The sequence below is a fragment of the Centrocercus urophasianus genome, unplaced genomic scaffold, assembly GCF_019232065.1.
Source record: "Centrocercus urophasianus isolate 14NV4802_14NV808 unplaced genomic scaffold, USGS_Curo_1.0 seq_12, whole genome shotgun sequence".
NCBI lineage: Eukaryota > Metazoa > Chordata > Aves > Galliformes > Phasianidae > Centrocercus > Centrocercus urophasianus.
In genome coordinates this window covers 49,141,984-49,166,705 of record NW_024884364.1, presented here as the reverse complement: position 1 = coordinate 49,166,705, position 24,722 = coordinate 49,141,984, and the positions used below count along the sequence as shown (strand labels likewise).

Below are 24,722 nucleotides of genomic sequence, written 5' to 3'. Positions count from 1 at the left end.
CGCCCGCGGCCGCCATTCCGCCCCAAAACTTTCCGCTCTCCCCTTCCCACTCTCCGGGACTTCCTTGTGTGCGCCGAGGGGGAGGAGGAGGCGTGCGCGGCGGCGGCGGCGCGGGGGGGTTCGCAGGCTGCTGGCGGGCTGGCCGGGACCCCGGCACCAGGAGTTGCACCATGCGCGGCAAGTGAGGGAAAGTCCGCCCCAGGCTCTCCCGCCGCCCCCGGAGCGGAGCCGCGCCAGCAGCGCCCGCGCGCAGGTGAGTGTCCGGGCGGGGAGCGCCGCTGCCCGCCGCGTTTGTGCTGGCTGCGTGCGGCCGCGAGCGCCCTTCCAGCCTCGGGGCTCCGCCGCCGCCACCACCACCAAGTTGTGGAAACCCGGCGCGTTTCTGTCCCTCTCTTTTTATTTGGTTAATGCTTTCGTTTTTCTGTATGGGTATAGATGTGTGTACGTTGATATGTTTTGCGGCACGACGTGCGAACCCCGGGCAGGGCGCGCGCGTGTGTGTGTGTGTGTGCGCGCCAGCTGCCCGCGCCCACCGCCGCCGTCCGCGGGCTCAGGGAGAGGGCAGAGAGCGGAGAGCCGCGGGGCAGCGCGGTGCGGGGCAGGGGGGAGGGGAGCCCATTCATACCGCTTTGCGGCGCGGCCGACTTGGCTCCTCAGCGTGGGTAAACAAGCGGCCTCCCCCGGGCGGGCAGCGCTCGGGGCAGGGCGCGGCGCTCCGGACCTGTTGCGCGCCCCGAGGCCGGCGGTGGGAGCGGGGAGGCACGGCGGGCACCTCCCTCCTCGCCTCCTTCTTTCCCTCCGCCCTCGGGTGTCGTCCGGCTGCGCCTGGGGTAACGCGGCGGAGGGGTGTTGTAAAGGCTGGTGACCCCTGACCTGTTTTAACGCCGTGTCGGTGGATCGCCAGATGGACACCCGGTATAGAAAGAGGGGGGAAAGCAACGAAGCCACACCCTAAAAGTTAGGTTGGTAGGTCGATTTTTGGGAGCCGGTGCTCGGGAGCGAGCGCTGCCCCAACGCGTGTCCCGCTGCTCCCCAAAGGAGCCGAGCGGTGTTCTGCCCTCGACGTGCGGTGAGCGCCGGGGGGGAGGGGAGCGGAACCGGCCTCGCTGTGTTGCAAGGGAAGGGGAACGGCCGGAGTGGTGCCGCCGGAGCTGAAGTACCCCAGCGAAAGGATCGGCCCCGAGTGTGGAGTCTGAGTTGTGAGAGCTGTGTTTGAGGCTGATGGTGTGAAAATAAATAGGTTGTGCCAGGTAGAAATCTGAGCGTAGGTTCAAGAAACGTGTGGATGAGGCACATGGGGACACGGTTTAGTGGATGGTGGTGTTGATGGGCGGGCAACTGGGCTGTATGGGCTTAGAGGTCTTTTTCCAACCCGAATGTTTCTATATAGCTTGTCAGTAATAAACACGAGGTCTCCACTGGTGACAAATACAGCCCTGCATCTCCTGTCCTTTGCCTGCTGATCAGCGGTCCTCTAAGCGAGGCATGCACGATGTGCACCATCACACACCTCGCTTGCCATGTGCTCGCATGTGCTGCACGAGGCCTCTTCCTCTCCTGCACTTATTGCACCACTGGGTACAGAGACACCGGGCAGGTTTTGGAATAACTCTATGATTTCTGTGATTGCTGGAGAACAGGGCAATGTGTTTGACGTGTTTTGGTGGAGTTTGTTCCTGATCTGATTCTGTTTTTAACAATTACGGGTAGTAATCACAGCATCTCAATGACAGTAATGGTTTTTTTTTTTTAAAAAAAAAAAAAAAAAAAAGGGTGGGAAGGAAAAAAAGCACTGTGGGGGGATGATGCTGCTATGTGAACAATGCATTGAACCTCTGTTGGGCTACATGCAGTAATGGCAAAACCAGTAGAGGTTTGAGCGGAATTGTTGTTTATCTCAGTTTAATACCTCTGGTGATCTAAGGAACAATCCGGGTTGTTTTTTCTCTTCTTAAGATATGTTTTGGAACCAGAGGGATGTAAGGATTTTGCGTGCTTGTGAACATTGGCAGCTACACAACTGTTCGAGTCTCATAGGACAAAAAAAGAAAAACCCTCTGCAAATAGTTTGTAATCTGAATGTATCCTCTGCCTTGTCCCTCTTGGTAACACCAGTGCCTGTTGTCTGTCATACTGTGGACGATGAGTTATTTTCGCTGTTACATTCCGTGAATAAAGCTCCTTGTTCATCTTTTCAGTGGGTGGCAAGTATCCCCCGCACCCTCCAAGAGGAGTACCAGGAGAGTGAAAGTCAGTTAAATTATGGATAGAGAAGGGGTACGTGCCAGCACTTCTGCTTTGCCACATTTACCTGTTGTGGTGCTCGCCTTTATTCACAGATGGGCTTTTCCCATCCCCACGGCAGCAGGACCAGAAATAGACCTGTGGTCCACTTCTTGGAAGAACCTCCTCAGCTGAGACCCCACTGGTGGCAGCAGTTACTGAAGGCTTCCAGCCCTGAGCCTCGAGGGTATCGATGAGAACATGCTTGAGTGCAAGCGACATACTGTTTCACTGTTGTTTCTTGGTAGAAATGTAAGTCAGCTGTGAGATGCACTTGGGATTTGGTGGTGCTCTGAACTGGGTTCAGCTCAGAGGTTGGCTGGAGAACCTATCCCAGGGCTTTGTTGGCATGCTTTGGCACGCTCTTGCTATTTTCTGTTGACAGCTTTTAAAGTTCAGTGCTAGAATTCACGCTGTAGTTTGTTTTGAACTGACGTTGTTTATATTTTAGTAGTGCCAAGGGGCCCTCGTACAAATCAGGGCCGTTTGGGGAATATCCTAGATGACAGCTCCCATCCTGAAAAGGTTGTAATCGGAGTGAGAGAGACAGGAAACCAGGAAGGTGAATGGTGGAAAAAACTGACTCAGGGGAACAGCAGCTGGTGGGAGTGCTGTGTGTACTGGACAGCAGTGTGACCTCGCCTGGTGAAGAGAACAGAGTTGTTGTTAGCACCTCGAGGTGCCACCACTGATGGATCAGGTTGCTCTGTGCAGCCAAGGTGCTGGCGTCCCTTGGCCTCTGCTGATGCAGACCTGTTAATTCACAGTATTATTGTAAGTTACGTATACCAGCCTGCCTGTAAAACAAATGAGGTTTTGTAGCTCTTGAGGGCAGATTCTTTTTCATAATCTTCATTATGAGGCAAGATGGAAGTAATTTTGTAAACTCTTTTTCAGCTGCTAAATTAAACCCCGTTCCCTCTTTCCCTCCTTGCTTTTGCCTATTTTTAGTTAAGAGGAAATAGCTGACCTCTTTACAACAAGAACCCAGACCCCCTGGGTGCCATTTATAGGTTCCTACCTAATGGCCTACTTGGATAAGTTGGTCGAATATTAAACAAAAACATTGGAACTACATCTCTGTGTAGGAATAGCAGCCTTCCCGTAAATACAAAATCTATCATTTTAATGATAGTGTTACAAATGTCTAAAGGTGAAAAATGGATTTTAGGTTGGTTTTCTTTGGTAGACGTGAGGATATTTTATTCCTTCATTTATTTATTTTTTGTGGCAGTCTGGTCATTAATATCATGGAATTTCATTTGAGAACGACTGATGGTGAATTGTTTTAAAAACACAAGAAGCCTTTGGAGTGCTTGAAAAGCTAAGTGGTGTCAGATACTCAGTTTCGTAAGGAAAAGTCATCCTTTCTAACCAATTTTCATCTTGTGCAGACATCCTAGACGGAGAATCATAAATTATGGCTACTAATATTTGGTAATTACATACAAGTATAATAAAATTGCTTCTGCAAGCTTGACTGAAAACAAACTGAAGTGTGAGTATACGATTGTTTTTGAATGTTAAGGAGCACAGTCATCTTGCATTACTTTTCTTGAGCGTGTTTGTGTTTCATTGAGGTGGCATTGATGCCTTGATATTATTGCGCTATGGAGAGGTGTGATGAATTTCTTTGTTGCTTTAGCAGAGAAGAATGTGTGGATGTACATGTAGTCTTTGCATGGCCTCCGTAATACCCTGTTCATGTCCTGTCCACCAACGCTCTGATGGTATCTGGTTCTTAGTGTGCCTGCAGAAGAAGATGCTTGGGGTTAGGCACATCTGGTGGCTCAACTCCTGTTTTTATCACTGCGTTGACTTTGTCCAATAATAGGAGGATCATAGTTGTTTAACCCCGTTTCTTGACCTTCTCTGTTTGTAGCACAGGCAATCAATACGTGTCTGCTTGTCCTCTTTAAATTGGAGAGCATGTAGAAATTAATTAATTTATATGACGTTACAGTGGAATTTTTTGCTGGTAGTATTCATGCAGTATAAAGTCACACCAATGTTTCTGTAGCATGAAGAAGCGTTTATTTCAGTAGTTCAGCTAAGCGTGGTGCATTAATCCAGTTTGGCTCTTCGTTGCATCTTGCTCATTTCCTCCAAGAAGTCACACAGTGCACAGAGTACCTGAACAAATCCCCGCCTCTTGATGCCGAGGCGATAAGCCTGGTGGGTGCCTTTGAGCAGGCAAGGAGCTTCAAAGTGCAGAGTGATTACATATACTTACTTATCATGGCATTACTTTGTCTAATTCGGTGCCAAGTTTTATTGACTGCCTTTGGAAGGTGAAACAGGGCTTTTAAAGAGCAGTATTCTCCACTAACGTGTAGCAGTTCCTCTATGCATCTCTCTGCTGCAAAACAGGGTTGTATTTACTGACCTGAATTTCATCCGACCCCCTAAGTCTCAGTTACCTTTTAACCTTCTACTGTTATGTAGTGAGTTTAGAATGTTTTATCATGTGAAACCGTATTTTTTATTAGGTGGAAAGATACGGTAACATCAGATATTATTTTATTTTTTCCCTACTGAAACACAACCTTTTTATATCTACAGTAAATTATTGATGCGGCAAAGAAGCACGTTTTTTTTTCTTTTTTTTTTTTCCCTCAGGCATTAAAAAGACTTGGAAAATACTCTTTGACGTTACCTTTAAGAAAACAAAGAGGATTTTCTTCCGATGGATGGAATCCCTCTGTCATTCTGCAGGGTAATATGTTTGTTGAGCTCTTGTTTGGAGGCAGCAAACTGCCCACTGGCCATACGTACTCTCTGGCTTCTGGGGCACTGTGCTGTGTAGCACTGTCTGCTCCTGGTGAATCCTGGTGAATCACTGAGCAGGAGCTGCAAAACAGTCTCTGCAGATCAAGATTACAACCAACTCTTGCAACTTGTATTTCTGAGCGGGAGAATCTTGTGTTAGAACATCAGTGGTGGGAGGATTCTGTTGCCATGTTGTGATTAAGATGTATATGGCTGTTATTACACATTCTGTGTTTAAAGTGTCCATGGATGTGTCTGCTGGTTTGAACACAGTCCAGTAGCCTACAGCAAGATCACTGGAAGTTCTTCCAAAAGAGCTGACCTTCATAGTGCATGGTTCATAAGTACATGAGACCTTTCTAAAATTAAGCCTAAATATGGAGTGTTTGCCAATCCATCCATGCTGGTTACTTACGACTAAGAATGACTGTAACCATCCAGTAGTTCCAGTGTTCAGCAGCTGCAAGTTGCTTGTTGTCTCTTCAGTCTAGTCTCTGCTGGCCGGGCATGGTGCATCCAGAGATTCATTAGATGTAGGACTTTTGTTAGCACGCAGTCCCGGTTGGGAGTTAACCAGTAATCAGTTTCACTAATGTTTTTTGTTTTCTGTTTAAAGAAAAAAGAAGAAAAACAGCTTTGGGGAAAAAAAAAAAAAAAAGAAAAAAAAAAGGAATCATCCTAAGGCTGAAGAAAGGTGCGATATGCTCCTAAATCCTGAGTTAGGACACGTTGCGGCACCTTTAATTGCATGCATGCTGAAATGTCTCTAAGTCAGGAATGGACAGTGTGCCTGGGTGCCCCACTGAGTGTGGGCAGGCTGCTTGGCTTAGAAGTAAAATACAAGCCCTCATCTCAAAAGAAATTGAGGCAAAATTACCCTTTCTCCTAGCACTTTCCCCAGATGGAGTTGTGCTTTGCTGACAGGGTAGGACAGAGGATCGGAGCACAGACAGTGCTGTTGGTGTTGTGGGGATTAGTTTCCAAGGATATCTATCTGGGCTTTTACACTTACAAAACAAACTTAACTCTTCTTATACCCATTACGTGCACGTAGGAATTGGACTTCTAAGAAAGGAATTTGGTTATAAAATAGATCGAAACACAGCAAATCTGATTTTTCAGGAGATATTGGTGGTGCTGCCAATTACATGCGTGCAACTCTCTTCCATTTTGGATTGACTTTGTTGTTTTGTTGTTTTTTTTACTTTTTGCATCAAGTGCTGTCTTTTTTTAAGCTTCTGTGGCTTTACGTGGTAAATGTAGGCCTGGTTTCGTTTTGCTTTTTAAAACTTAAAATAATGTGGTGTGAAAGGCATGGATAAAAGACAGGCACAAAAATTATTCTGAGGAGGAGCATCGTCTTTCCTCTCCCAGTTCTCAGAAGTGAAAGAGAAGAACAGGAGCAGGTGAACTTTTGATAACGCTGCGCGGAGTTTGCAGGATGCAGATTTTGTCATTCTTTGTGAAGGATGGTGAAGGTTTCTTTAATTCCGTTTTGACGACTACCTTGTTTTTGGTTTTTTTTTTTATTGCAGGTATTGTAGCTCATTAGGAATTTGTGAGAGTCTGTTTTTGTATTGCAGAGTAACCCCAAAATGTAGGCTCTGCTTCTGCTTCTATCAATAAGTATCTTAAATAACCAGTTAATTTAAATGAGCCAATTAATTTGAAAGCGGTGCATGACAGTGTGTCATAAAAATTCATCCAGCTTCATTCTCCCAGGATTTTATGCGCTTGGAAAAAAAAAAAAGTATAAGGCAAGCTGAAAAGGCCCACGTACAGTGCTGGGGGGAGGAGGGGGAGTGAAGAGTCTATCGTATACAGCTCAAATTCACAGAAGCATCCATGTAGCAGTTACTTTCTTAATTTTTCTGAGAGACCACCGTCGTGTCTTTACTACGTGCTCTGGTGGTGCTGCATAGAGGTTAGGTTAAAAAAAACAGAGTGTAGTTTAGGCCGTGACAGGCAGTTTATAGGGAGGAGGAGGAAGAGTGGGAGGAGGTTACCATAAAAGCCAGGATTCACTGGTTTTCACTTGCTGACTGTCAAGCAGCCAACAAAAATCTTTTAGGATTATTTTTTTTAACAGAATTTTTTCTTGCCTGAGATGGTAATGCCTTCAAAACACTTATTCCTGTGTGTTTCGTCAGTGTTGTGATGGTAGTAGATACAGTATGTGGGTATCTCCTCATAGGTCAGTGTTATTTTGTGATTACAGCAGGGACTGTGTGTGTCAGTGTGTGGTTGGGTAGGTATCTCTTCTGATGTTCTGTGTCTGTATGCATATGTGATCACTGCTGTATTCCTTTATTTTTTTTTAATCAAATTTTGCTTAGTGTAAGCAATACATTCTTTGTGGTATCTGGTACATCACCAACAGTGTGCATTTTGGGTTTAAAAAGAGAAACAACTTAGAAAGTGGGAAGTTTTGTGTTCTCTAATGTCAGCATGTTTAATGGCATTGTACGTTGCCAATTTGACCATACTTGGTGAATGATGGCTTTGTCCACCAGGTGCTTCATGCACAGTGAGTGTGTATGTACGTCTAATCTACAGGGAAATAAATGAATTTCTCATAGTAAAAGATGTAGTGTGTCCTGTATTTTGTACATATTTAGAAAGCATGTGGATCATTGCAGGGATTTAGCTATACGTGTAGTCGTTCACTCTCATATCTTCATATTGCTGTGTGGTTATTTTTTCTATAAGGTAAATTTGAATATGTATCTATTGAAAGAAAAAATATGTTCCTCAGCATCTTTTTGAGACAATTGACAGGGCCCTCCTTTTTCCCAGCTGGATATTTCTAGTAGAATGTAACTTACTGGTCTGCCTCCCACCCTGCAGAACTGCTGTGAAGGTTTTGCAAATGACTTTTTGGAAGAATGTTAAAGATTAAAACAGTGTGTTAATGTACTTACAGTTAGATTATTAAAAAGTGTGAATGTAAAGTTCTGTTTTCAGTCCTGCTTTCCATCAAAGTACGAATTAGGATAGCAAAGTATCAAAAAGAAATCATGGGAAAAAAGTGTTTCCTTCCTTTTGGTATAGGGTTAGAATTAACGATTGCTTTAGTTTGTTAATCTTCAGTTAATTTGAGAGTTATTTTCTTGGAAAACAGAGTTGTGTTTAGGGTATTAATTGCTTGATGGGGTTTTTCCAACCTTTCTGTACTAGCTTTTAATTTTTTTTTCTTTTATCTTTCTTTTTCCTACTAAAGAATACTGGAGTCTGTAGTGAAATTCAAGGGATTCCATTTTAGTGGATGTTTCTGATGTTCCATAGTAGTTGGTTTTTGTTTTTTTTTTTCTTCTTGTGAGTTCTACACCGTGTGGGTAATGCCAGCAAAGACGAAGTTGGTTATACATTTGTGTCGTGAACAATCAACAGATCCATTTAAAGATATGGCCTGAAACTTCACAAACTTACTTGGCACGTGCAGAAGACTTCTAGGATCAAGCCTCCTATGATGACAGTGCAGATTCTTGGTGGGTTAGGTCAGTATTTTCCAGCCCTTCCTGAAGTCTAATGATGTGCGTGACTTAAGCTTTAGGACTGAAAGTCAGTATTCTTGTAATTACGTATGTAAGAGAATGTGGTGTCCGTTTCCTGTAGCCTATGTAAGCAGTTGGGGTTTGTTTCTTTCTGTGTGTGTGTGTGTGTGTGTGTGTTAGAACTTCCATCATCTATTTCGAATGCCATTCTTATCTGAATTCTCACTGCGTTCTTTGATGTTTGGGTGGCTGACAAACATGATGTCCATATTCAGAGTCTAGTTTCTTTAAAATGTGCAGAAGCTGTGTTGGTTTCATTTATATTTTTATAGAACTAGTATGTTGCAGTATGAAATGTAGGACTTAGAGATTAGAAATTGCAAACGCGTGTTTTAAAAGGGGACTGACTTAGGTTGGTGATTAGAGCCTGTGGCTTTCTTCAGAGAAGTGCCTTTAGTTTTTCAGGCCAGCCCATGTTGGAAGGAGTAAGAAGCCCTATAGCCGCAGCCACCCATACAGCACCTGGCAGGCAGTGGCAGGATGCTCTTGTCACTGTCCATCTGTGTAATCTCAAGACTCTTCTGCCAGCTGTGGCCTACATCCAAAAAGCTCAACGTGCTGAGTCCAGCACCTGATGCTTGTCTTTTGCAGAAGGGTTACCAGCATCGTGTCCTCTGAGAAGACCACATGCAGCCTTCCCACTTGGCAAGGGAGAATCTCACGCCCTTTTACATCTTGCTTGGAGCTGTGCTTCCTCCGTTCCCTTTTGAGTCTCAGCAGCCTAGCTCTCCTTCCTTTGCATGGAGTACCAATCTCTTAGCCAACAAGTTGATGCAAATGAAACAAAGCCTTCTTGAATCCTGCCTCTGGTTTGCTGGGCACCCACCAAGCTCGGTTTGAAGTCAGAGGCAGCGCAGTGCTTTGTGTTAGATGCTCGTTGTAGAAATAAACATCAAGGTTTCAGTGCTCCTAAAAGGAAGCAAAAAAACAACAAGAAGGAAACAAAAATCCATCTGTGTCTGTGTGTTGGTGGTGTGGCGTATGTGTTTTTTTTGACTTGCTGGTTTTCACGGGGGTAGTTCTGTGTGTGTCAACAGTGAGTAAGAAAAATAAGGCAGAAAGAGCATTAAGTTTGCTCTCATTTTAAAAAACAAGTTTACCGCTTCAACTCTTTTTTCATTTGATGACGTGGGCATTTTATAAATAGTTCCCATTCCATCAGGAGTTATTTTACATACATGTATGATTGCACTGTTGGTGTTGTCTTAATCGTTCCTCTTGTCTTTGGAAATACATGCAGTTACTTCTCTGCTGTCTCAATCGGAGCCAACATCTTGCCAGCCTATTTAATGCACTAACGTATGTGAGAAAGTGTGCCCTGTGGCCTGAGACATCATTTACGTATTTGCCAATCCCCTCAGCCATTTGATTTCTGTTTGTGCATGCTGCATTTGGTTTGCTTGAATTTATTATTGATTTCAGCAGTTTGCAAATATTACAGTGACAGACCGTTTGGTTCTGTCTCCTTTGAGCCAGCATTTTACCCTCATTAGTCTATGGATGTTTTCCTTTGAACGTTGGCCAAATGCATTCTTAAAAACAGCACAATTAAAAGGAAGGAAAAGTATGAAGGCTGTTTGACCTATTAATTGTAAATAGCATTGTGAAACTGCATTTTAGTGTTAGACTCTGCATCGTTCCCTCTCTCAAAATCTGGCGTGGAGTCTAACACTGAAGAAAATAGAAACATACATGTTTTGTAAGTCTTCCCTTTTGATTCTGTCAGGTTTTCTGAGATTGCCATGGTACACAGCCATTTTCTCAGATGATCCAGTTGCCATTTTCTTGTTTTGTACATTCTTGTTTGGTTTGTTTTTGAAGACTGAAGCTGCTAGGTGAGTAACAGCAGTCACAGTTATCAGTTCTCTAATTCTGTAGTTTCAAACCACAGCCTGCGAGCTGCTAGGGACTCACTGCCTCTTTTTTTAGAGACGTGGGAAAAAAAGGAAGTCTTTGTCATTCTGTGCAAATTTACTATCCAAGGTAACTTTATAGGTCCACAAATTAAAGAGATTTAAAAACCACTGATCTAATTATACTCTAAACTTCTTAAGGATGTGATGATATCTTATTTTTATGGCTTACTACTTTGTGGGTGTATATATCATTATGCAAGTAATGATTTCTGTTTTTGCAGAAGTAATTTATACCAACATTAAATTTTGGCATCAGTTTCATTACGTTGTGTAGATTTCTATGAAAATAACCCTTCTGTTTTGTAGGACTGCAGTCTGTATTCTCTGACAGAACACAGGTCTGGCTGATCTTTAGTCGCACAAGAGATAACCTGAAGAGGAGCGTTTGGTTTCTCTTAGTTTGTGTTTACCAGATCTGTCATCCAGCAAGCCTGCTCAGTTGATTGCTCATCTTTTTGTTCTTTTTTTAAAATTTCTGGTCTTGTGCAGCATTGTTTTTGTTTCTAGCCATTTGTGTGGTACCGTCATATTTTAATAAATCCTAATTCTTGCATCTTAAAATGTCAGGAATTTTGGTGTGTTTTTTTTTTTGATGTTGCCACATTTCTGCTCTCCCATGCTTGACAGCAGCACTCCATGTTGATGTTAGGAGGGGTTACGTAGAGGAGGTGAGAGTGGGGGTGGGAAGTAAAACAGGCTCTGGCTGTTTACACATTCCAGGCAACCACAGATCTCCTCTCTTTGAGGCCAGAAATATTTTCCTTTTTACTATCAGTTTTGCAGATCTGGGGTATTTGGGCATGCCGCCAATAGAAATAAATAGTAATGTGTTAATCTCTCAGGTTGAAATGTTCTTGTAATAAGCCATATTTTACCTTTTTGAGCATGTGCATGAGAATAAAGGTTAACCTCACTCTGTAATTAAAATACGACGTTTTTAGAAATACTATAAGTTACAATAATCTCTTCACTTTCTTCAGGAATTACCTACTAAAGGACAGAGTCGATCTTGCGTCCTTTCTTCTTGGTAGTTTTGTTCCACGGGGAAAGATACACAAGCAGAATATTTTTGCTAATTAGGTTTCCTATTTTCTGCATGATATCCTTTGGCTCAAGGAGCTGACAGTGAGGCTCTTTTTCCAATTTCTATGTAATATATATATCTAAAACATTTTTTTTTTTTTTCATTTATTTTGGAATGTGTCTGGTCTGCTTTGTGGTCTTCATTTGATGATTCTGGTTTCCAGCACTTGTATTTGAGATTTCTGATGAAATCAGATACTCACTCATCCACCTTCATGCCTGTAGTTTTTTGACTGTTAGAAAGTATTTCTTGCAGTCTAAAATACAGACTGAGCACGCAGGCAGACGAATAATGATTTCTTCCAGGTTCTGCATAATGTAATAAACAGACCTCCTGTTTGTTATTATTTATTATTAGTGTTTGTGTACATGTGATTTCCTTCCCCGAAGCTTGCTTTCTTGGTTTCTTAAAGCTGTATGCTGTGTATGCCATTATTGGTTTTCCCAAGTGGTCCAGTAATGCCACTTCATCACTCCAGCAGCTTGCTTTGTCACTGGCAGTTGATGTGGTGCAACTTGTTATTATTTCTGCTTTCCAAACCAAATTTGCTGCCCTCCAGAAATACGAGCATATAATTATGTCACAAACAAACCAAGACAGTCCCACTGAGATAACAGCTGTTCCCTTCGTTCTGAAGTCCATCCTAGGAGATGCAGTGCAAAAGGTAATTCAGGCAGCATTTTTTTTTTTCTGAAGACAATTAATAGCTTACAACTTTCTGCATAGCTGTGGCTGTCATCTTCTCTGTGTTTAGAGATACATTTTCTGACGAGCAATAGATTGCTTCCGCTAGAGCACCAGCAAGTTGAGTAAGCACATGGTGGTATCCCTTTCTTGACTAATTTTTTAGGATCAGAGCACTGCTCTGCCGTGTAGCAACTGGGTTCTAAAACCAGAGGTGGTTGGGGATTGCTGTTGGCCAGGCTGCCTATGCCTTTTTATTTCTGTTCTGCGACATGCACTCAGGATAGTTTGTATCCTGGCTGTGGCTCATGCTGGTTTTGATGTTAATATTTGTGTCTCTAGCATGTGTGCTTTCAGAGGCCATGCGTTTTCAAGTATAGATACCTGTGTTAAGTACCATGGTGTTTGGAGGCTTTGAGCATGTACAGCCCCAGTTGAAATCAGGGCTGCTTAGCGCCGGAACAAGTCATTACTCTTACTCACGTGTCTCGATGTAGGGGTGCATCATAAAATTCTGACAACGTGGGATTGTTTCCCTCTGTTTCATCTAAATTAAATCGAGTAGCATTTTAAAAGTATTTTGAAGAAATGGGTCCTGCTGAGTGATCATTGCCAGTCTGTACATTGGTGTTGGTTTTCTGTTTTCATGCGTTTCTTGAAAGAGCAAAATTTGGTGTTCTGTGTTTGAGGGCCTTTACTGTAAATGGGTAACGATGTATGCTTTCAGTCTATGTTCAGTTTCATTTCATGTAACGTTTGATTTAGTGGGAGGATTTCCTACCGTTGTAGGAGGGGTTTGCTTTAGTAGTTGTTACAAATATTTGCTACCTAAAGCCATGAAAATGTATTTTGTAATTGAAACAGTAGCAGTTGGGAACCTTGTTCTTCATTAAGCAAGCAAAGACGGTAGAGACAAAAATGCCAGATATAGAGACCTAATGCAAAGCAAGCCACCCCAAATGCTTCTCAAAATGAAACAGATTTACGCATTACTTACGTGTCTGAATATCTGAGTATGAGTAGGGTCAAATAATGAGCTCCACCATATAAGAAGGCTAATTTGTGTAGAATAGACAGAAACAGGCTTGGAGGTGACCTTCCATCCAAGTAGCTTGGAAATATCAGAATGCTGCTTTAAGGACAGATGATATTAAAGTAAATTTGATGTGAAGAACAAAATGTGATGAACTGCTTCAGACCACTGTGGGCTTTAGAACTTGTGAAATTGTAGCTTCCCTCTCATTTCTCTATATTAAGAATATGGACACGTGTGAGGCATATTCTTGTCTGCTTAAACATCAGCAATTAATTTAAAGCTGCAACAACTGTAAAATGAAATTGCACACATGCATCTAAAGCTTATCACCTTTTTTGCTAGTAAAACCAGTTTTCTACAGCAGACCATAATGTAACAAGCTTGCGTTGTTGACCGAACAAAACAGTCTGGGATGAGTTGTGTGACAGTACAAATATTACTGTATTTAAAGTTGTTCATCAGTAATTTTTATTGTTTTGAAAAGTATTTTCTTAGAATTCTTATGAATCTATCTGACGCAGTAAGAAGATGAGTAGGGCCCTGTCAAAGAGCATGTGATGTGTGATGGAAGGAGGCCATTTTAGTACTTCATTTATTTCTTCAACCCAAGCGGCGAATGAAGTGTGTGTGTTTAGGTAGTTATACCTGAATCCAGCTTTGTGTCTTCATGGTTTTGTGCTCACATCTGGGAAAAAACATGAGTAAAGAAGGTTGGTAGTACACCAGCAAGCTTCTGTTTTGAGAGAGATTCGTAGGTAAATAAGCTGAAAAAAAAAGGTGTATTTGGCTCTTACAGGAGGAGCACCTCATTCAACTGACAGATTTCTATTTCTTTTTTGCAACTGCTGTTTCAGAGAGTTTTCTGTCAAGATTGGTTTCACAGTTTTTGAACTTGTTAGTTTCAGAGCCTATTCTAGGCTAGTCTGCTTCCTGTGAAGAGTAATGTTTAATGAGATGTGGGTATCTGCCACACCGCACTGCTAAGAAATAAATAGAATTGTTTTGGTCCTGCAGATCACCCTTCACTTATTAGGTTGTATGCTCCTTTTGGGGGAGCAAGAGGTGGGAGGAAAGCAAGAGAAGCAACTAGCAGTGATGACATGGGACCGTTGTACTGGGGAAGGAGGCATGCGTGCCAGATTTCCCCCAGGTTTCATCTTTCAGAGTGCTCCTATCAGTAGTTGATCTGATGGATGCTGGTGGTGTGCCTTCCTTCTGGAAAGTGAGTGTTTACAAAGTGCCAGTTGTCAACTCTTAGCTGGGAGGTGGCCTTTCCAAAGGAGGAAATTGATTCTGAAGTGTTAATAAATTGCTACAAATTGTCACTGGGATGAATGATTAAAAAATAAATAAACAAATGAAAGGAAACCAAAACAAGCCGAATAAAAACACCGTCAACATTCCTCACCAAACTGAAATGAAGCAGATGACAGACTTGTTACTGAGCACTGAAGGTTGTCTTTGGACATTACAATGTGAATTGATTCTCAGCTGTCCGCTTTGTGTGAGGGAAGCAGAGTGAACTTGTCATCAAAAACATTCTTTTAAGAAGAGTCGCTATTTGTGATGATTCTGGTATGTTTACATGTATGTTTTAGAAGAAGAGAAATGACCTATTGGTGTCTTCAAGTCTTCCAGATCAAAGAGTAGCTTTTTTTCTTTTTTAAGTAACACATCACATCCTGTTGTTTAATGCTGGAAATTTTTCTTAAATACAATTTTTTAGTTTTTATTTTTTTACAAAACTAATTTTGCCATTATAATTGCAAGCACTTTAGTTAAAATACGGATGATAAAAATAGCTTTTATATGAAATAGTTGGCTTAGCCTCCTAGCATGAGATGATTAGGCCAAAATGTTGATGTTCTCCATTGAGCTTCTTTACATAAACATGTATGCATTTATTCCAGTTGTTTCTGCAGTAGGCTGCAGACCGTTTCAGGTGCAATACAGTTGCCAGTACTGGATGGGTTGAGATTGTTCAGAAAAGGTGCAACGGTGAGTGCCAAGAGCTGATCTTTTTGCAAGTTGCAAAAATGGCTCTCCCTCCTTGGACTTACCTCATCTTTGAATTAGTCTTGTGGAAGCTCTTTTCCTCTAATACTTAGTTTTCCTTATCTTGAGCATTAAAAGCAAAGTGCTGTTAGCCCACTTTGATGTATACATTTAAGCTGAATGAGGAGAGGCTGAAGGAGCTGGGAATGTTCAGCCTGGAGAAGAGGAGGCTCAGGGGAGACCTCATTGCTCTCTATAACTTCCTGAAGGGAGGTTGTAGTGAGCTGGGGGTCGGCCTCTTCTCTCGTGTCATTAGTGATAGGACCAAGGGGAATGGCTTCAAGCTACGGCAGGGGAGATTCAGGCTGGACATGAGGAAGTATTACTTTTCAGAAAGGGTGGTCAGGCACTGGAATGGACTGCCCAGGGAGGTGGTGGAGTCACCGAGCCTGGGGGTGTTCAAGGAAAGGCTGGATGTTGTGTTGAGGGACATGGTTTAGTGGGAGCTATTGGGAATAGGTGAACGGTTGGACTGGGTGATCTTTTAGGTCTTTTCCAACCTTGGTGATTCTATGATTCTATGATTCTATGAATATTCAAGTGCCTTACCGGAGAGAGAGAGAGGGGGAGAGACTTCTTCTCCAAATATATTTATATACTTAAAGAATATTTTTATGAGATGTCTGTCTTTATTATAGGCCAGATATTTCTTCATACAGCATATGGCCATAGGTATTAAATATTTATACCTGTGCTTAATTGCACACACAGTCATTTCAATGAAGGAAACAATTGTACTCAAAGGCAGGAAGTTTACAGTGTGTGTGTATGTGTTTAGGGCTTTGGCATTAGTTACTAGTTTATAAGAATCGATTGTCTGGAGTAGAAATGTTTTAAAATCTGTCTTATTTCACCTTTAGAGAATTAAAAAAAAAAAAAAGTTATTAAAAGCTTTTAATGAGTAATGAAAAGCTAGTTGCTAGGCCTTCTGGTTCATCTTTGTGATTTGTGGTTTTTTTCTTTTCAACTTGTACCATAGATCCTTTGAGTGAAGCCTGGGCAGAGATTGCTGGCTGCTGTCTGCCGTGGTCATGAGTGCAAGCGAACGAGTCGAGCTACTGTGTAAATAAAACGGCATCTCATAATGAGAAAGTCGGCGACTGTTAATTGCTCAGGAAAAATGGCTGCTTACACTTGTGCTTTGAAGGGTTGCTTTCAAATTGTTTCTGTATCTAGCAGTCTGAATTCTATATTCATTGGCAATAAAGACTTAATCTGCAAGTAAAAGCAAAACATGCGTGTTCTAAACGTTGTCTGGTTGTGGCTAGTTTCTCCTGCTCTAGTCCTTAGTGAAGTTTACGTTCTTCTTTGGAGATGAAGGAGGCCTGTCACCAAGGGAATGAAATAATTATTGTGATGTTTGAGGAGTAAGATGAAAAGAAAAGGGTGTGCATAACAGAGGAAGCTTCAGTTGAAGGAAACAGTTGTAAATATTCAGTCTAGCTCATCATATAGGAAAAGAACTCTGTCTGCAGACTACATGGGTATAGATAGAGCTCATATGTGACTAACATAGGTTGTTCTGAAAATAGCCAGCTTTTTATTTCCATGGAGACTACAACAGATACAAGGAGCACAATAACACTGTTTGAGCAAATTCTTAGCTACAAAGCACTGATTTATAGTGTAGTCACCACTATGAGTTCTGCATTTTCACCAGCAGTGATCAAGAGCCTGCATGCCACACTTGTAACGATCTACCCCAGCACAGGTGATGCACTGTTGCTGTCTCCCCTGCTGCAATGCACTACCCATCACCTCACTGCGCTCACATCCACTCTTCGGTCTCCGTAAGCATTCAGCAAGCATCAGTGAATGTCAACAGATGCAAAAACGGGAATTCAGTTCCACGCATTTCCTTTATATGTACTTCCGTGTCAGCTGCCATTTTGTCTGACTGCCCCTCTGCTGCCATCTGTCATACAGTTTTGGTCTCCTGACTTGAAATGCCTTTGGGGACAGCTTCGCTCAGCTGATGGATGGAACCACTGCACCTCTTCCTCATTGAAGAGCACAAGGGAAAAATTTTACACAAAGTGTTTTACTGTGACAAAATGACTGTGTCAGGAGGTGTTCTGGGAAGTCAGTGAGGCAGCTGATGGCGGCAGTAGGAGGCAGCAAGGCCACCCTTGCATGGCGCAGCCCTGTGGCTGCTGAAATGCTACTGCTGTGTTGCTTCCTGTCACCATGGGAAGATGGCAGCTGTACCCTGCACTGGAGAGGCTGGGAGGTGCTGGGGTGCCCCCCTGTAGGAGCTTACCCACCTGCTGTGGCCAGTGTTTGATGCAATTAGTTTTTATTTACTAGGTCAGCCTTAATAGGTTTCACTGATGTACCTGGGTTTTATTGCAGTTTAGCCTTCTAAATACCCAGGAGGCTTCTAAAATATAATGATACTATTAATTAGGAGTTAAAAGGAACATAAACTTTCAAACAATAATATGTATTTTTTTTCTCATTGTTTAATGCATTGTTTAATGCATGTACCTATTTAAAGCCCCATCTCCACTGCTGGAGCCATACAGCAGCTAAAGTAGTTTGACAAGCAATATTTGAAGTTGCTGAAAAAAACCCCAAAGAACTATTTTTTATATAATAATTCTGTTTTTTTCTCTTCCTGTTTATTTTTTGTTTTGCATATTTGAGGCACTGTTGTCACCGTCAGTTTCATCGCAGTCTCCTCTCAGGCCACCGGTTTTCCCATTCTGTCTGTTGATTGTTTTACACAAAAACAAGTGATCGTTTTTAAATAGAATTAAGTAATATGTAATGCATTTTCAAAGCCATAAAGCCAAATGTAAGAACTGGGACTGATTCAGCTTCTAAAACTGATTTACTTCACTGGTTTGAGCAGATTTCACACTGCCACTATCACTTAAAATGGAGGAAAAAGGGAGACGGGAAAAACCAGCAACAGCTAAATAAAAGATGTTAGAGCTAAAAGCCCAGATAGAATGTGTTTCTGTCATCTTTGCTGTCAGAAACAAAAGAATAAAGACATTGTAGTCCAGTGCTGGACTACAGACTAGACTCTTCTGTTGTGAGATGAAAACTTATCTGGGTTATTGTAGTTCAAAAATATATTTGTCTTTCTGCCAGTGGGTGCATACCAGATCAGTTACAATTCCAGTCCAAATCCAAATTGAAGTTGGCAAAACATAAAGGAAATTTCAAGACAGCAGACTGTGGTAGTCCAGAGCTTCCCTTACTGTATATTTTTGTTAGTTCAAAATTACAACAGGTCTAGAAACAGCCATATTAGGGTCACCAGCACAATATGGTGTTCTGTTCTAATAACTCATATTTTTATTAATTCTTCATACTTAAGCATTGAATAAATCAGTGTTATTGCTTTTAAAGATAAAAACCAATTGTCTGTTTAAACTGGAAATGTGTGGAATGGAATGCCAGCACAGACTTGTTTCTTGCCTGTTGGTTTAGATTTAGTATTTCCACACAAGCTGTACGCATTTAGCCAGTGGTGGAAACTGAATAACCTACAAAGCAGTCTAAAGGACAGTGATTATTGCTTACCATCAGTGGGAAATTACATGAAAAGCGTTGTGCTTTTTGCTCGTGAGACAGCCTAACTGTGTTGGTGTAAAAGTTTTGTTAGGTGTTTTGCTCAGCTGGTAAGTATAGGCATCTTACTGGATCTTGATTTGCATTGCCTGACTATAAAGAGTATAAAAAGGCTGAGAGGAAAAAGAAACTGAAACCATTGCTCTGTGTGTGCTGGAGACATAGAAGGCAGTAGCTAGAGTGACTTCTGCCTGATTTCAACACTTAATACTAGAAACTGGGGTTTGTATGGTGAAAGCTAAATAGTAGGTCTGTCCAGATACTTTCATTGGTCAGTGCTTCTGAGCTTGTAGACTGTGAGTTGGTATGCACTATATATCTGAATGTTCCTGAGGATTTCCTAAGAAAAGTTCATGTGCTTCTCATCGTCTCTGTTCATCCTTACACCCATTAAACACTGTCAACCATGTCAGACAGAATGTTAATGCTCTCGAGGATACAGAGCACCTACAGGTTTTGTGAAAATCAATGTTTTAGGAGATTGAGACCAAAGCAATCCCACTCCCTCTCAAGACAGGAAGAGCACAGCTCACAGAACAACCATATTGATTCGTTTTGTGGGCTGAAGTCTCAGTGAACTTAATGCAAATACTGTAGCAAATACCTTTCTAACAGAAGGGATATGAACTTATTGTTAAAGTGCGCTTTTAACTGCAGTCATGAAACATGGATGAAAAAGTTATAAATCTGTCAGTAAACTATTTTAAGCCCATCTACTCATGTTTTCAAAGATTAAATTTTTACAAATAAGATATTTTTAGATGGATGAAAAGATCGTGTACCACATGTTAGAGGTACAATACAGTTTCTTAAGTTGTAAGTTTAAAGCTTTTTTTTCAATACAATGTTTTGAAATCTAATGATGTACTGTATTTGCTGTGTACTGTATTGTTACAGGAATAGTGTTTACAGAAATAGTATCGTAGAATCCCTAGAGTTGGAAGGGACCTTTAAAGATCATCTAGTCCAACTCCCCTGCAATGAACAGGGCCATGCACAGCTAGATCAGGTCACCCAGGACCTGACCCAGCCTCACCTTGAAAGTCTCCATGGACAGGGCATCAACCACATCTCTGGGTAGCCTGTGCCAGTGTCTCACCACCCTTGCTGTAAAAGACTTTATATCTAAGCTAAATCTTCCCTCTTTAAGTTTGAAACCATTTCCCCTTGTGTTACAGCAGACCCTGCTAAAAAGTCTGTCCCCTTCTTTCCTGTAGCTCCCCTTTAGATATTAAAAGCCCACTATCGGGTCACCTTGCAGCCTTCTCTTCTCCAGGCTGAACAGTACACCCAGGTCTTTTTTGGCAGGGCTGCACTCAACCCTTTCATCCTCCAGTTTGTATTGGTAGTGGGGGTTGCCTTGACCTAGGTGCAAAATCTTGCATTTGGGTTTGTTGAATCTCATGAAGTTCACCTGGGGCCCCCTGCTCAAGCCTGTCTAGGTCCCTCAGGATGGCATCCCTTCCATCTGGTGTGTCGACTGTATGGAACAGCTTGGTGCCATCTGTAAACCTTTTGAGGATGCACTTGACCCTACTGTTGATGTTACTGATGAAGATATTAAAGAGCATTGGTCTCAGCACCGACCCCTGGGGGATACCACTTGTCACCAGTCTCCATCCAGACATGGAGCCATTGGCCACCACTCTCTGGACTCGATGCTGCAGCCAGTTCTTTGTCCATTGAACAGTCTACCTATCAAGTCTAAGTCTTTCCAATTTGGACAGAAGGATGTTGTGGGGTACCATGTCAAAGGCCTTACTGAAGTGCAGATAGATGACATCGGTAGCTCTTCTGGTGGTTCTTCCCTTGTCCATTGATGTGGTGACAGCATCATAAAAGGCCACCAGTTTGATCAAGCAGGACTTGCTGTTGGTGAAGCCATGCTGGTTCTCCTGTGTCACCTCCCTTTCTTCCAAGGGCCTTAGCATAGCTTCCAGTAGGATGTGCTCCATGATCTTTCCCAGCACAGAGGTCAGACCGATAGGTCTGTAGTTCCTGGGATCATTTGTTTTACCTTTCTTAAAAATGGGTGTGATGTTGCCTTTTGTCTGGTCACCAGGGACTTCACCTCATTGCCATGACTTTTCAAATATCATTAAGAGTGGCTTGGTGACTACATTGGCTAATTCCCTCAGGACTCAGGGACGGATTTCATTAGAACCCATAGAGTTCTGGATGTTCAGATTTGTCAGGTGGTTACATACCTGATCTCTGCTTACAGTGTGAGGGATGTTGCTTCTCCAATCTCTTCTTACCAAACCAAACCAAACATTTGAGGGCTGTGTGGCAAGCAGTTATCAGAGAAGACTGAGGCAAAAAGTACCTCAGTTTTCTCCTTGTCTGTTGTTACCAGCCTGCCTGTGACACTCACTCGGGTGGGGGGGGAAGAGGGAAGGGGAGGAGGGTTACATCCTCCTGGGCTTTCCCTTTCTGGTTGAGGTACCTGTAGCAGCCTTTCTTGTTCTTGGCATCCCTTGCCAATTGGGCCTTGACCTTCCTAACCTCATCCCTAGGAGCTTCCTTATACTCGTTCTGCAGTACCTGTCCCTGTTTCCACTGCCTGTGTATTTTATTCTTGCTCTTCAGTTTGACCAACAGGTCCTGGTTCAGCCATGCTGGTCTCTTGCCTTCCTTTCCTGACTTGCTACACCTGGGAACAGAGAGTTCTTGTGCCCTGAGGATAGCCTCCTTTAAGATCTGCTGCTTTGCTCTGCAACCTTGCCCATGAGGACAGTTTGCCAGTTGATTGACTAACTCCATGAAGAGCTGGAAGTTAGCATTTCTAAACAGGCACAGAATACTCCATTGCTGTGCTGGTTTGAAGAATCTGCAGATAAATTATTGTCAGGCAACCATAAAATTTGTAACTATAATTAATGCTTCTTACACAGTTAATTTCTGTAGTAGTTGTATGACTTTGTTACTAAGCTGCATACAGAAACATGTCTAAATTCCTTTGAGATACAAGTGTGCAGCATGCAATACACAAAGTCTTATTGGTTTACAGACTGTGTTTTCATCTTAACTCACAATAGCACTGTGGATTTGCTTTGTTTTTATATCATTCTGTATTCCGGTCCACTGGAATTTCCAAGTATTTCCAAGCTTATACAGAACAAAATGCCTACCTCCATCAATACATTTTTTTAAAACTAATTGCTATATGATTCTCATCCAGATTGGCCCTGTAGGTGTGGACTACTGTTAGTTTTGTTGAGAGCTTAGCATCTCATAGATCAGGCTGAAAGTATGCCCTTTAACCATGAAAATCATAGAAGAAAATGAAAAAAAAAAAAGCCTAGGCATTCCTGTAGACAAAGGCTTGATAGAAAATCTGATTATAATGTGGCAACGTGACAGCTCAGGCATTTTGGAACATCCAGCCTTGGCAATAAAGTCAAGGAGTTTGTCAGAGCCTGTTCTTGATACTGTTTTCCAGGTGTAACAAGCATTACGGATAAGTAATGCAAACTGTGTGAAAAAAAACACTCTCTGTGTGTGATGCATTAGTATCAGTTGTGTAGATGGTATATTTTTTGCTAGTTATGTTGGGATATTAGCCTTTTTTTTTTTTTCCTAGTCTTATTCAGTTGTAACCTGATAATGCTTGGCCCCTTTACCTGTCCTCTTGCTGCAAGCCAGCCAGTATGAAGTGGTTTGAACAGCATTACATTTGGGTTGTAAAAACTTCTCTAGTAATTAAGTGCTTATTACTAGCAGTGAGTACAGAAAATTTAATGGACATATATATATGAGTCTCTATGTGACTCTAGAACAGGGATAAAGGATTTGTGAAATGACAGTGAGCCAGCATGTGCCCAGGTAGCTAAGAAGGCCAGTGGCACCCTGGCTTGTATCAGAAATAGTGCTGCCAGCAGGAGCAGGGAAGTCATCATCCTTCTGTATTTGGCTCTGGTGAGGCCATACTTCGAGTATTGTGTTCAGTTGTGTGCCTCTCACTACAAGAAAGACATTGAGGTCTTGGAGCATGTCCAGAGAAGGGCAGTGAAACTGGTGAGGGATCTGGAGCACAAGGAGGAGCAGCTGATGGAACTGAGATTGTTTAGTTAGGAGAAGAGGAGGCTCATGGGAGACCTTATTGCTCTCTACAGTGACTTGAAGGGAAGTTGTAGTGAGGTGCGAGTTGGCCTCTTTTCCCAGGTAAATAGCAATAGGACTGGAGGGAATGGCCTCAGGTTGTGCGAGGGGAGGTTCAAGTTGGATATTAGGAAAAATTCCTTCTTCAAGAGAGCGGTCAGGTGCTGGAATGGGCTGCCCAGGGAGGTGGTTGAGTCACTGTGTTTATACGTGTTCAAGAAATGTTTGTATGTTTTACTGAGGGACATGGTTTAGTGGGAAATACTGTTGGTAGGTTGATGATTAGACTGGATGATCTTGGAGGTCTTTCACCAATTACCTTGGTAATTCTGTGGTTCTGTGACAATAGTAACAATATTAGGGCGAATTGAACAGTTGTTTTTATTCTGTTGCAAGCATAACAAACAAGTCTTCCTGCAAAGAAAGCAAAATTTTATTAGCATGAGATTGTAATGATTTTGATAGCAAGAAGCAAGCTCAAGGGAAAAAAATGTTGTCCGGTATTAAGCTCATCATCTATGATAATGATCTTTCTTGGACTGCCACCTCCAGAATGTGACCAGGGCTTGATTTTGTCCTCTCACTGTGCTCAGATTTAATTATCTATATTTACAATTAAATCCCTTAAATCGGAAAAATCACTTATGTTACTTTGTACCCTTTTTGAAATGCTGCACCCTCAGCAAGTCATTTCCATCTCGCTAGAAATGTAAGTGAAGAAGTGGTGCTTTCAGTGACCACACTCAGTGGTTGGATGAGATGTGATCTTTGAATGGAATTCTTAAAACTTGAAAGCCTCCCTTCACCTGCTTTTCTCTCTATCCATTGCTCTGAGGAATTATTAACAGGTGCTGAAGGCATGAGTGCTGCATGGCCCTGAATTCTCAATGTACAAAGGAAAGATCAAACATACTTTAAAAAAATAAAAAATAAAAAAAAGGAAACCAGTAGAGTTGGAATTGTTTGTGACTGTGGAATAGTCTGACAATACTTGTGGGGTTTGAAGTGAGAGTGAAATATTACTGTTAACGATCACGTAACAGTCACATAAACTGTTTCTTTTCAATCTGTTTTTTACATCCAACCACAGGGAGACACTAGGAGAAAGAGGAGGGACAGGAAATCACATCATGTTAATCATTATATAAGCATTGAACATTTTTGAGAGAGCTATGGCTGAGGGTGCTGCACTCAGAGACGCAGGCACTCAAATAAGTAACATTACTTTCCCTTCCTCATTTTTTTCTTGCATCAGTGTTCATCCCAGCCTCCACATCACGTTTCTCAGACGTACGATTTTGAAAAGATAACATTTCCTTTCTCCCCGTATCAAGATCTCAATCCCATCCGTGTTGATGTTTTAGCTTTCTGAGGAGGAATGCATTATGTAAGTTTTCCATTAGCCTGTGAAATATTAAATTAAGTGTTGAAAACATGAGTTGTTTTTGTTGAGTTAAGCCACTGAGATGATTTGTTCTCATCAGAATGAGCTTTTTTTTTTTTAGGCTAACTGGAGAACTGAGCCTCCCTTACACTCACTCTTTCCCCTCTCCTTACCTTTGTTCAGGGAGTGAAAGACAGGGAACAAAGGCTAAGTTCTTAGTAACACAAGTGAAAGCATAACTGTAATTTGTAGCTGGGAATACTGTGAGTAGCTG

General features: G+C 42.1%; 1 protein-coding gene across 5 annotated transcripts in view; it reads left to right on the top strand.

Annotated features, from left to right (window-relative positions):
- The first annotated feature begins 152 nt into the window (after positions 1-152).
- Positions 153-24,722, top strand: part of TBL1X (transducin beta like 1 X-linked) — a 199,588-nt gene continuing 175,018 nt past the window's right edge. For 4 of the 5 annotated variants that reach the window (XM_042810794.1, XM_042810792.1, XM_042810793.1 and 1 more), the window contains exon 1: positions 153-253. The gene's annotated coding sequence lies outside the window, so the exon portion shown is untranslated. Of the gene's footprint in view, positions 254-818; positions 916-24,722 lie in introns of those variants that run through there. The other variant, XM_042810791.1, reaches the window with a different exon arrangement.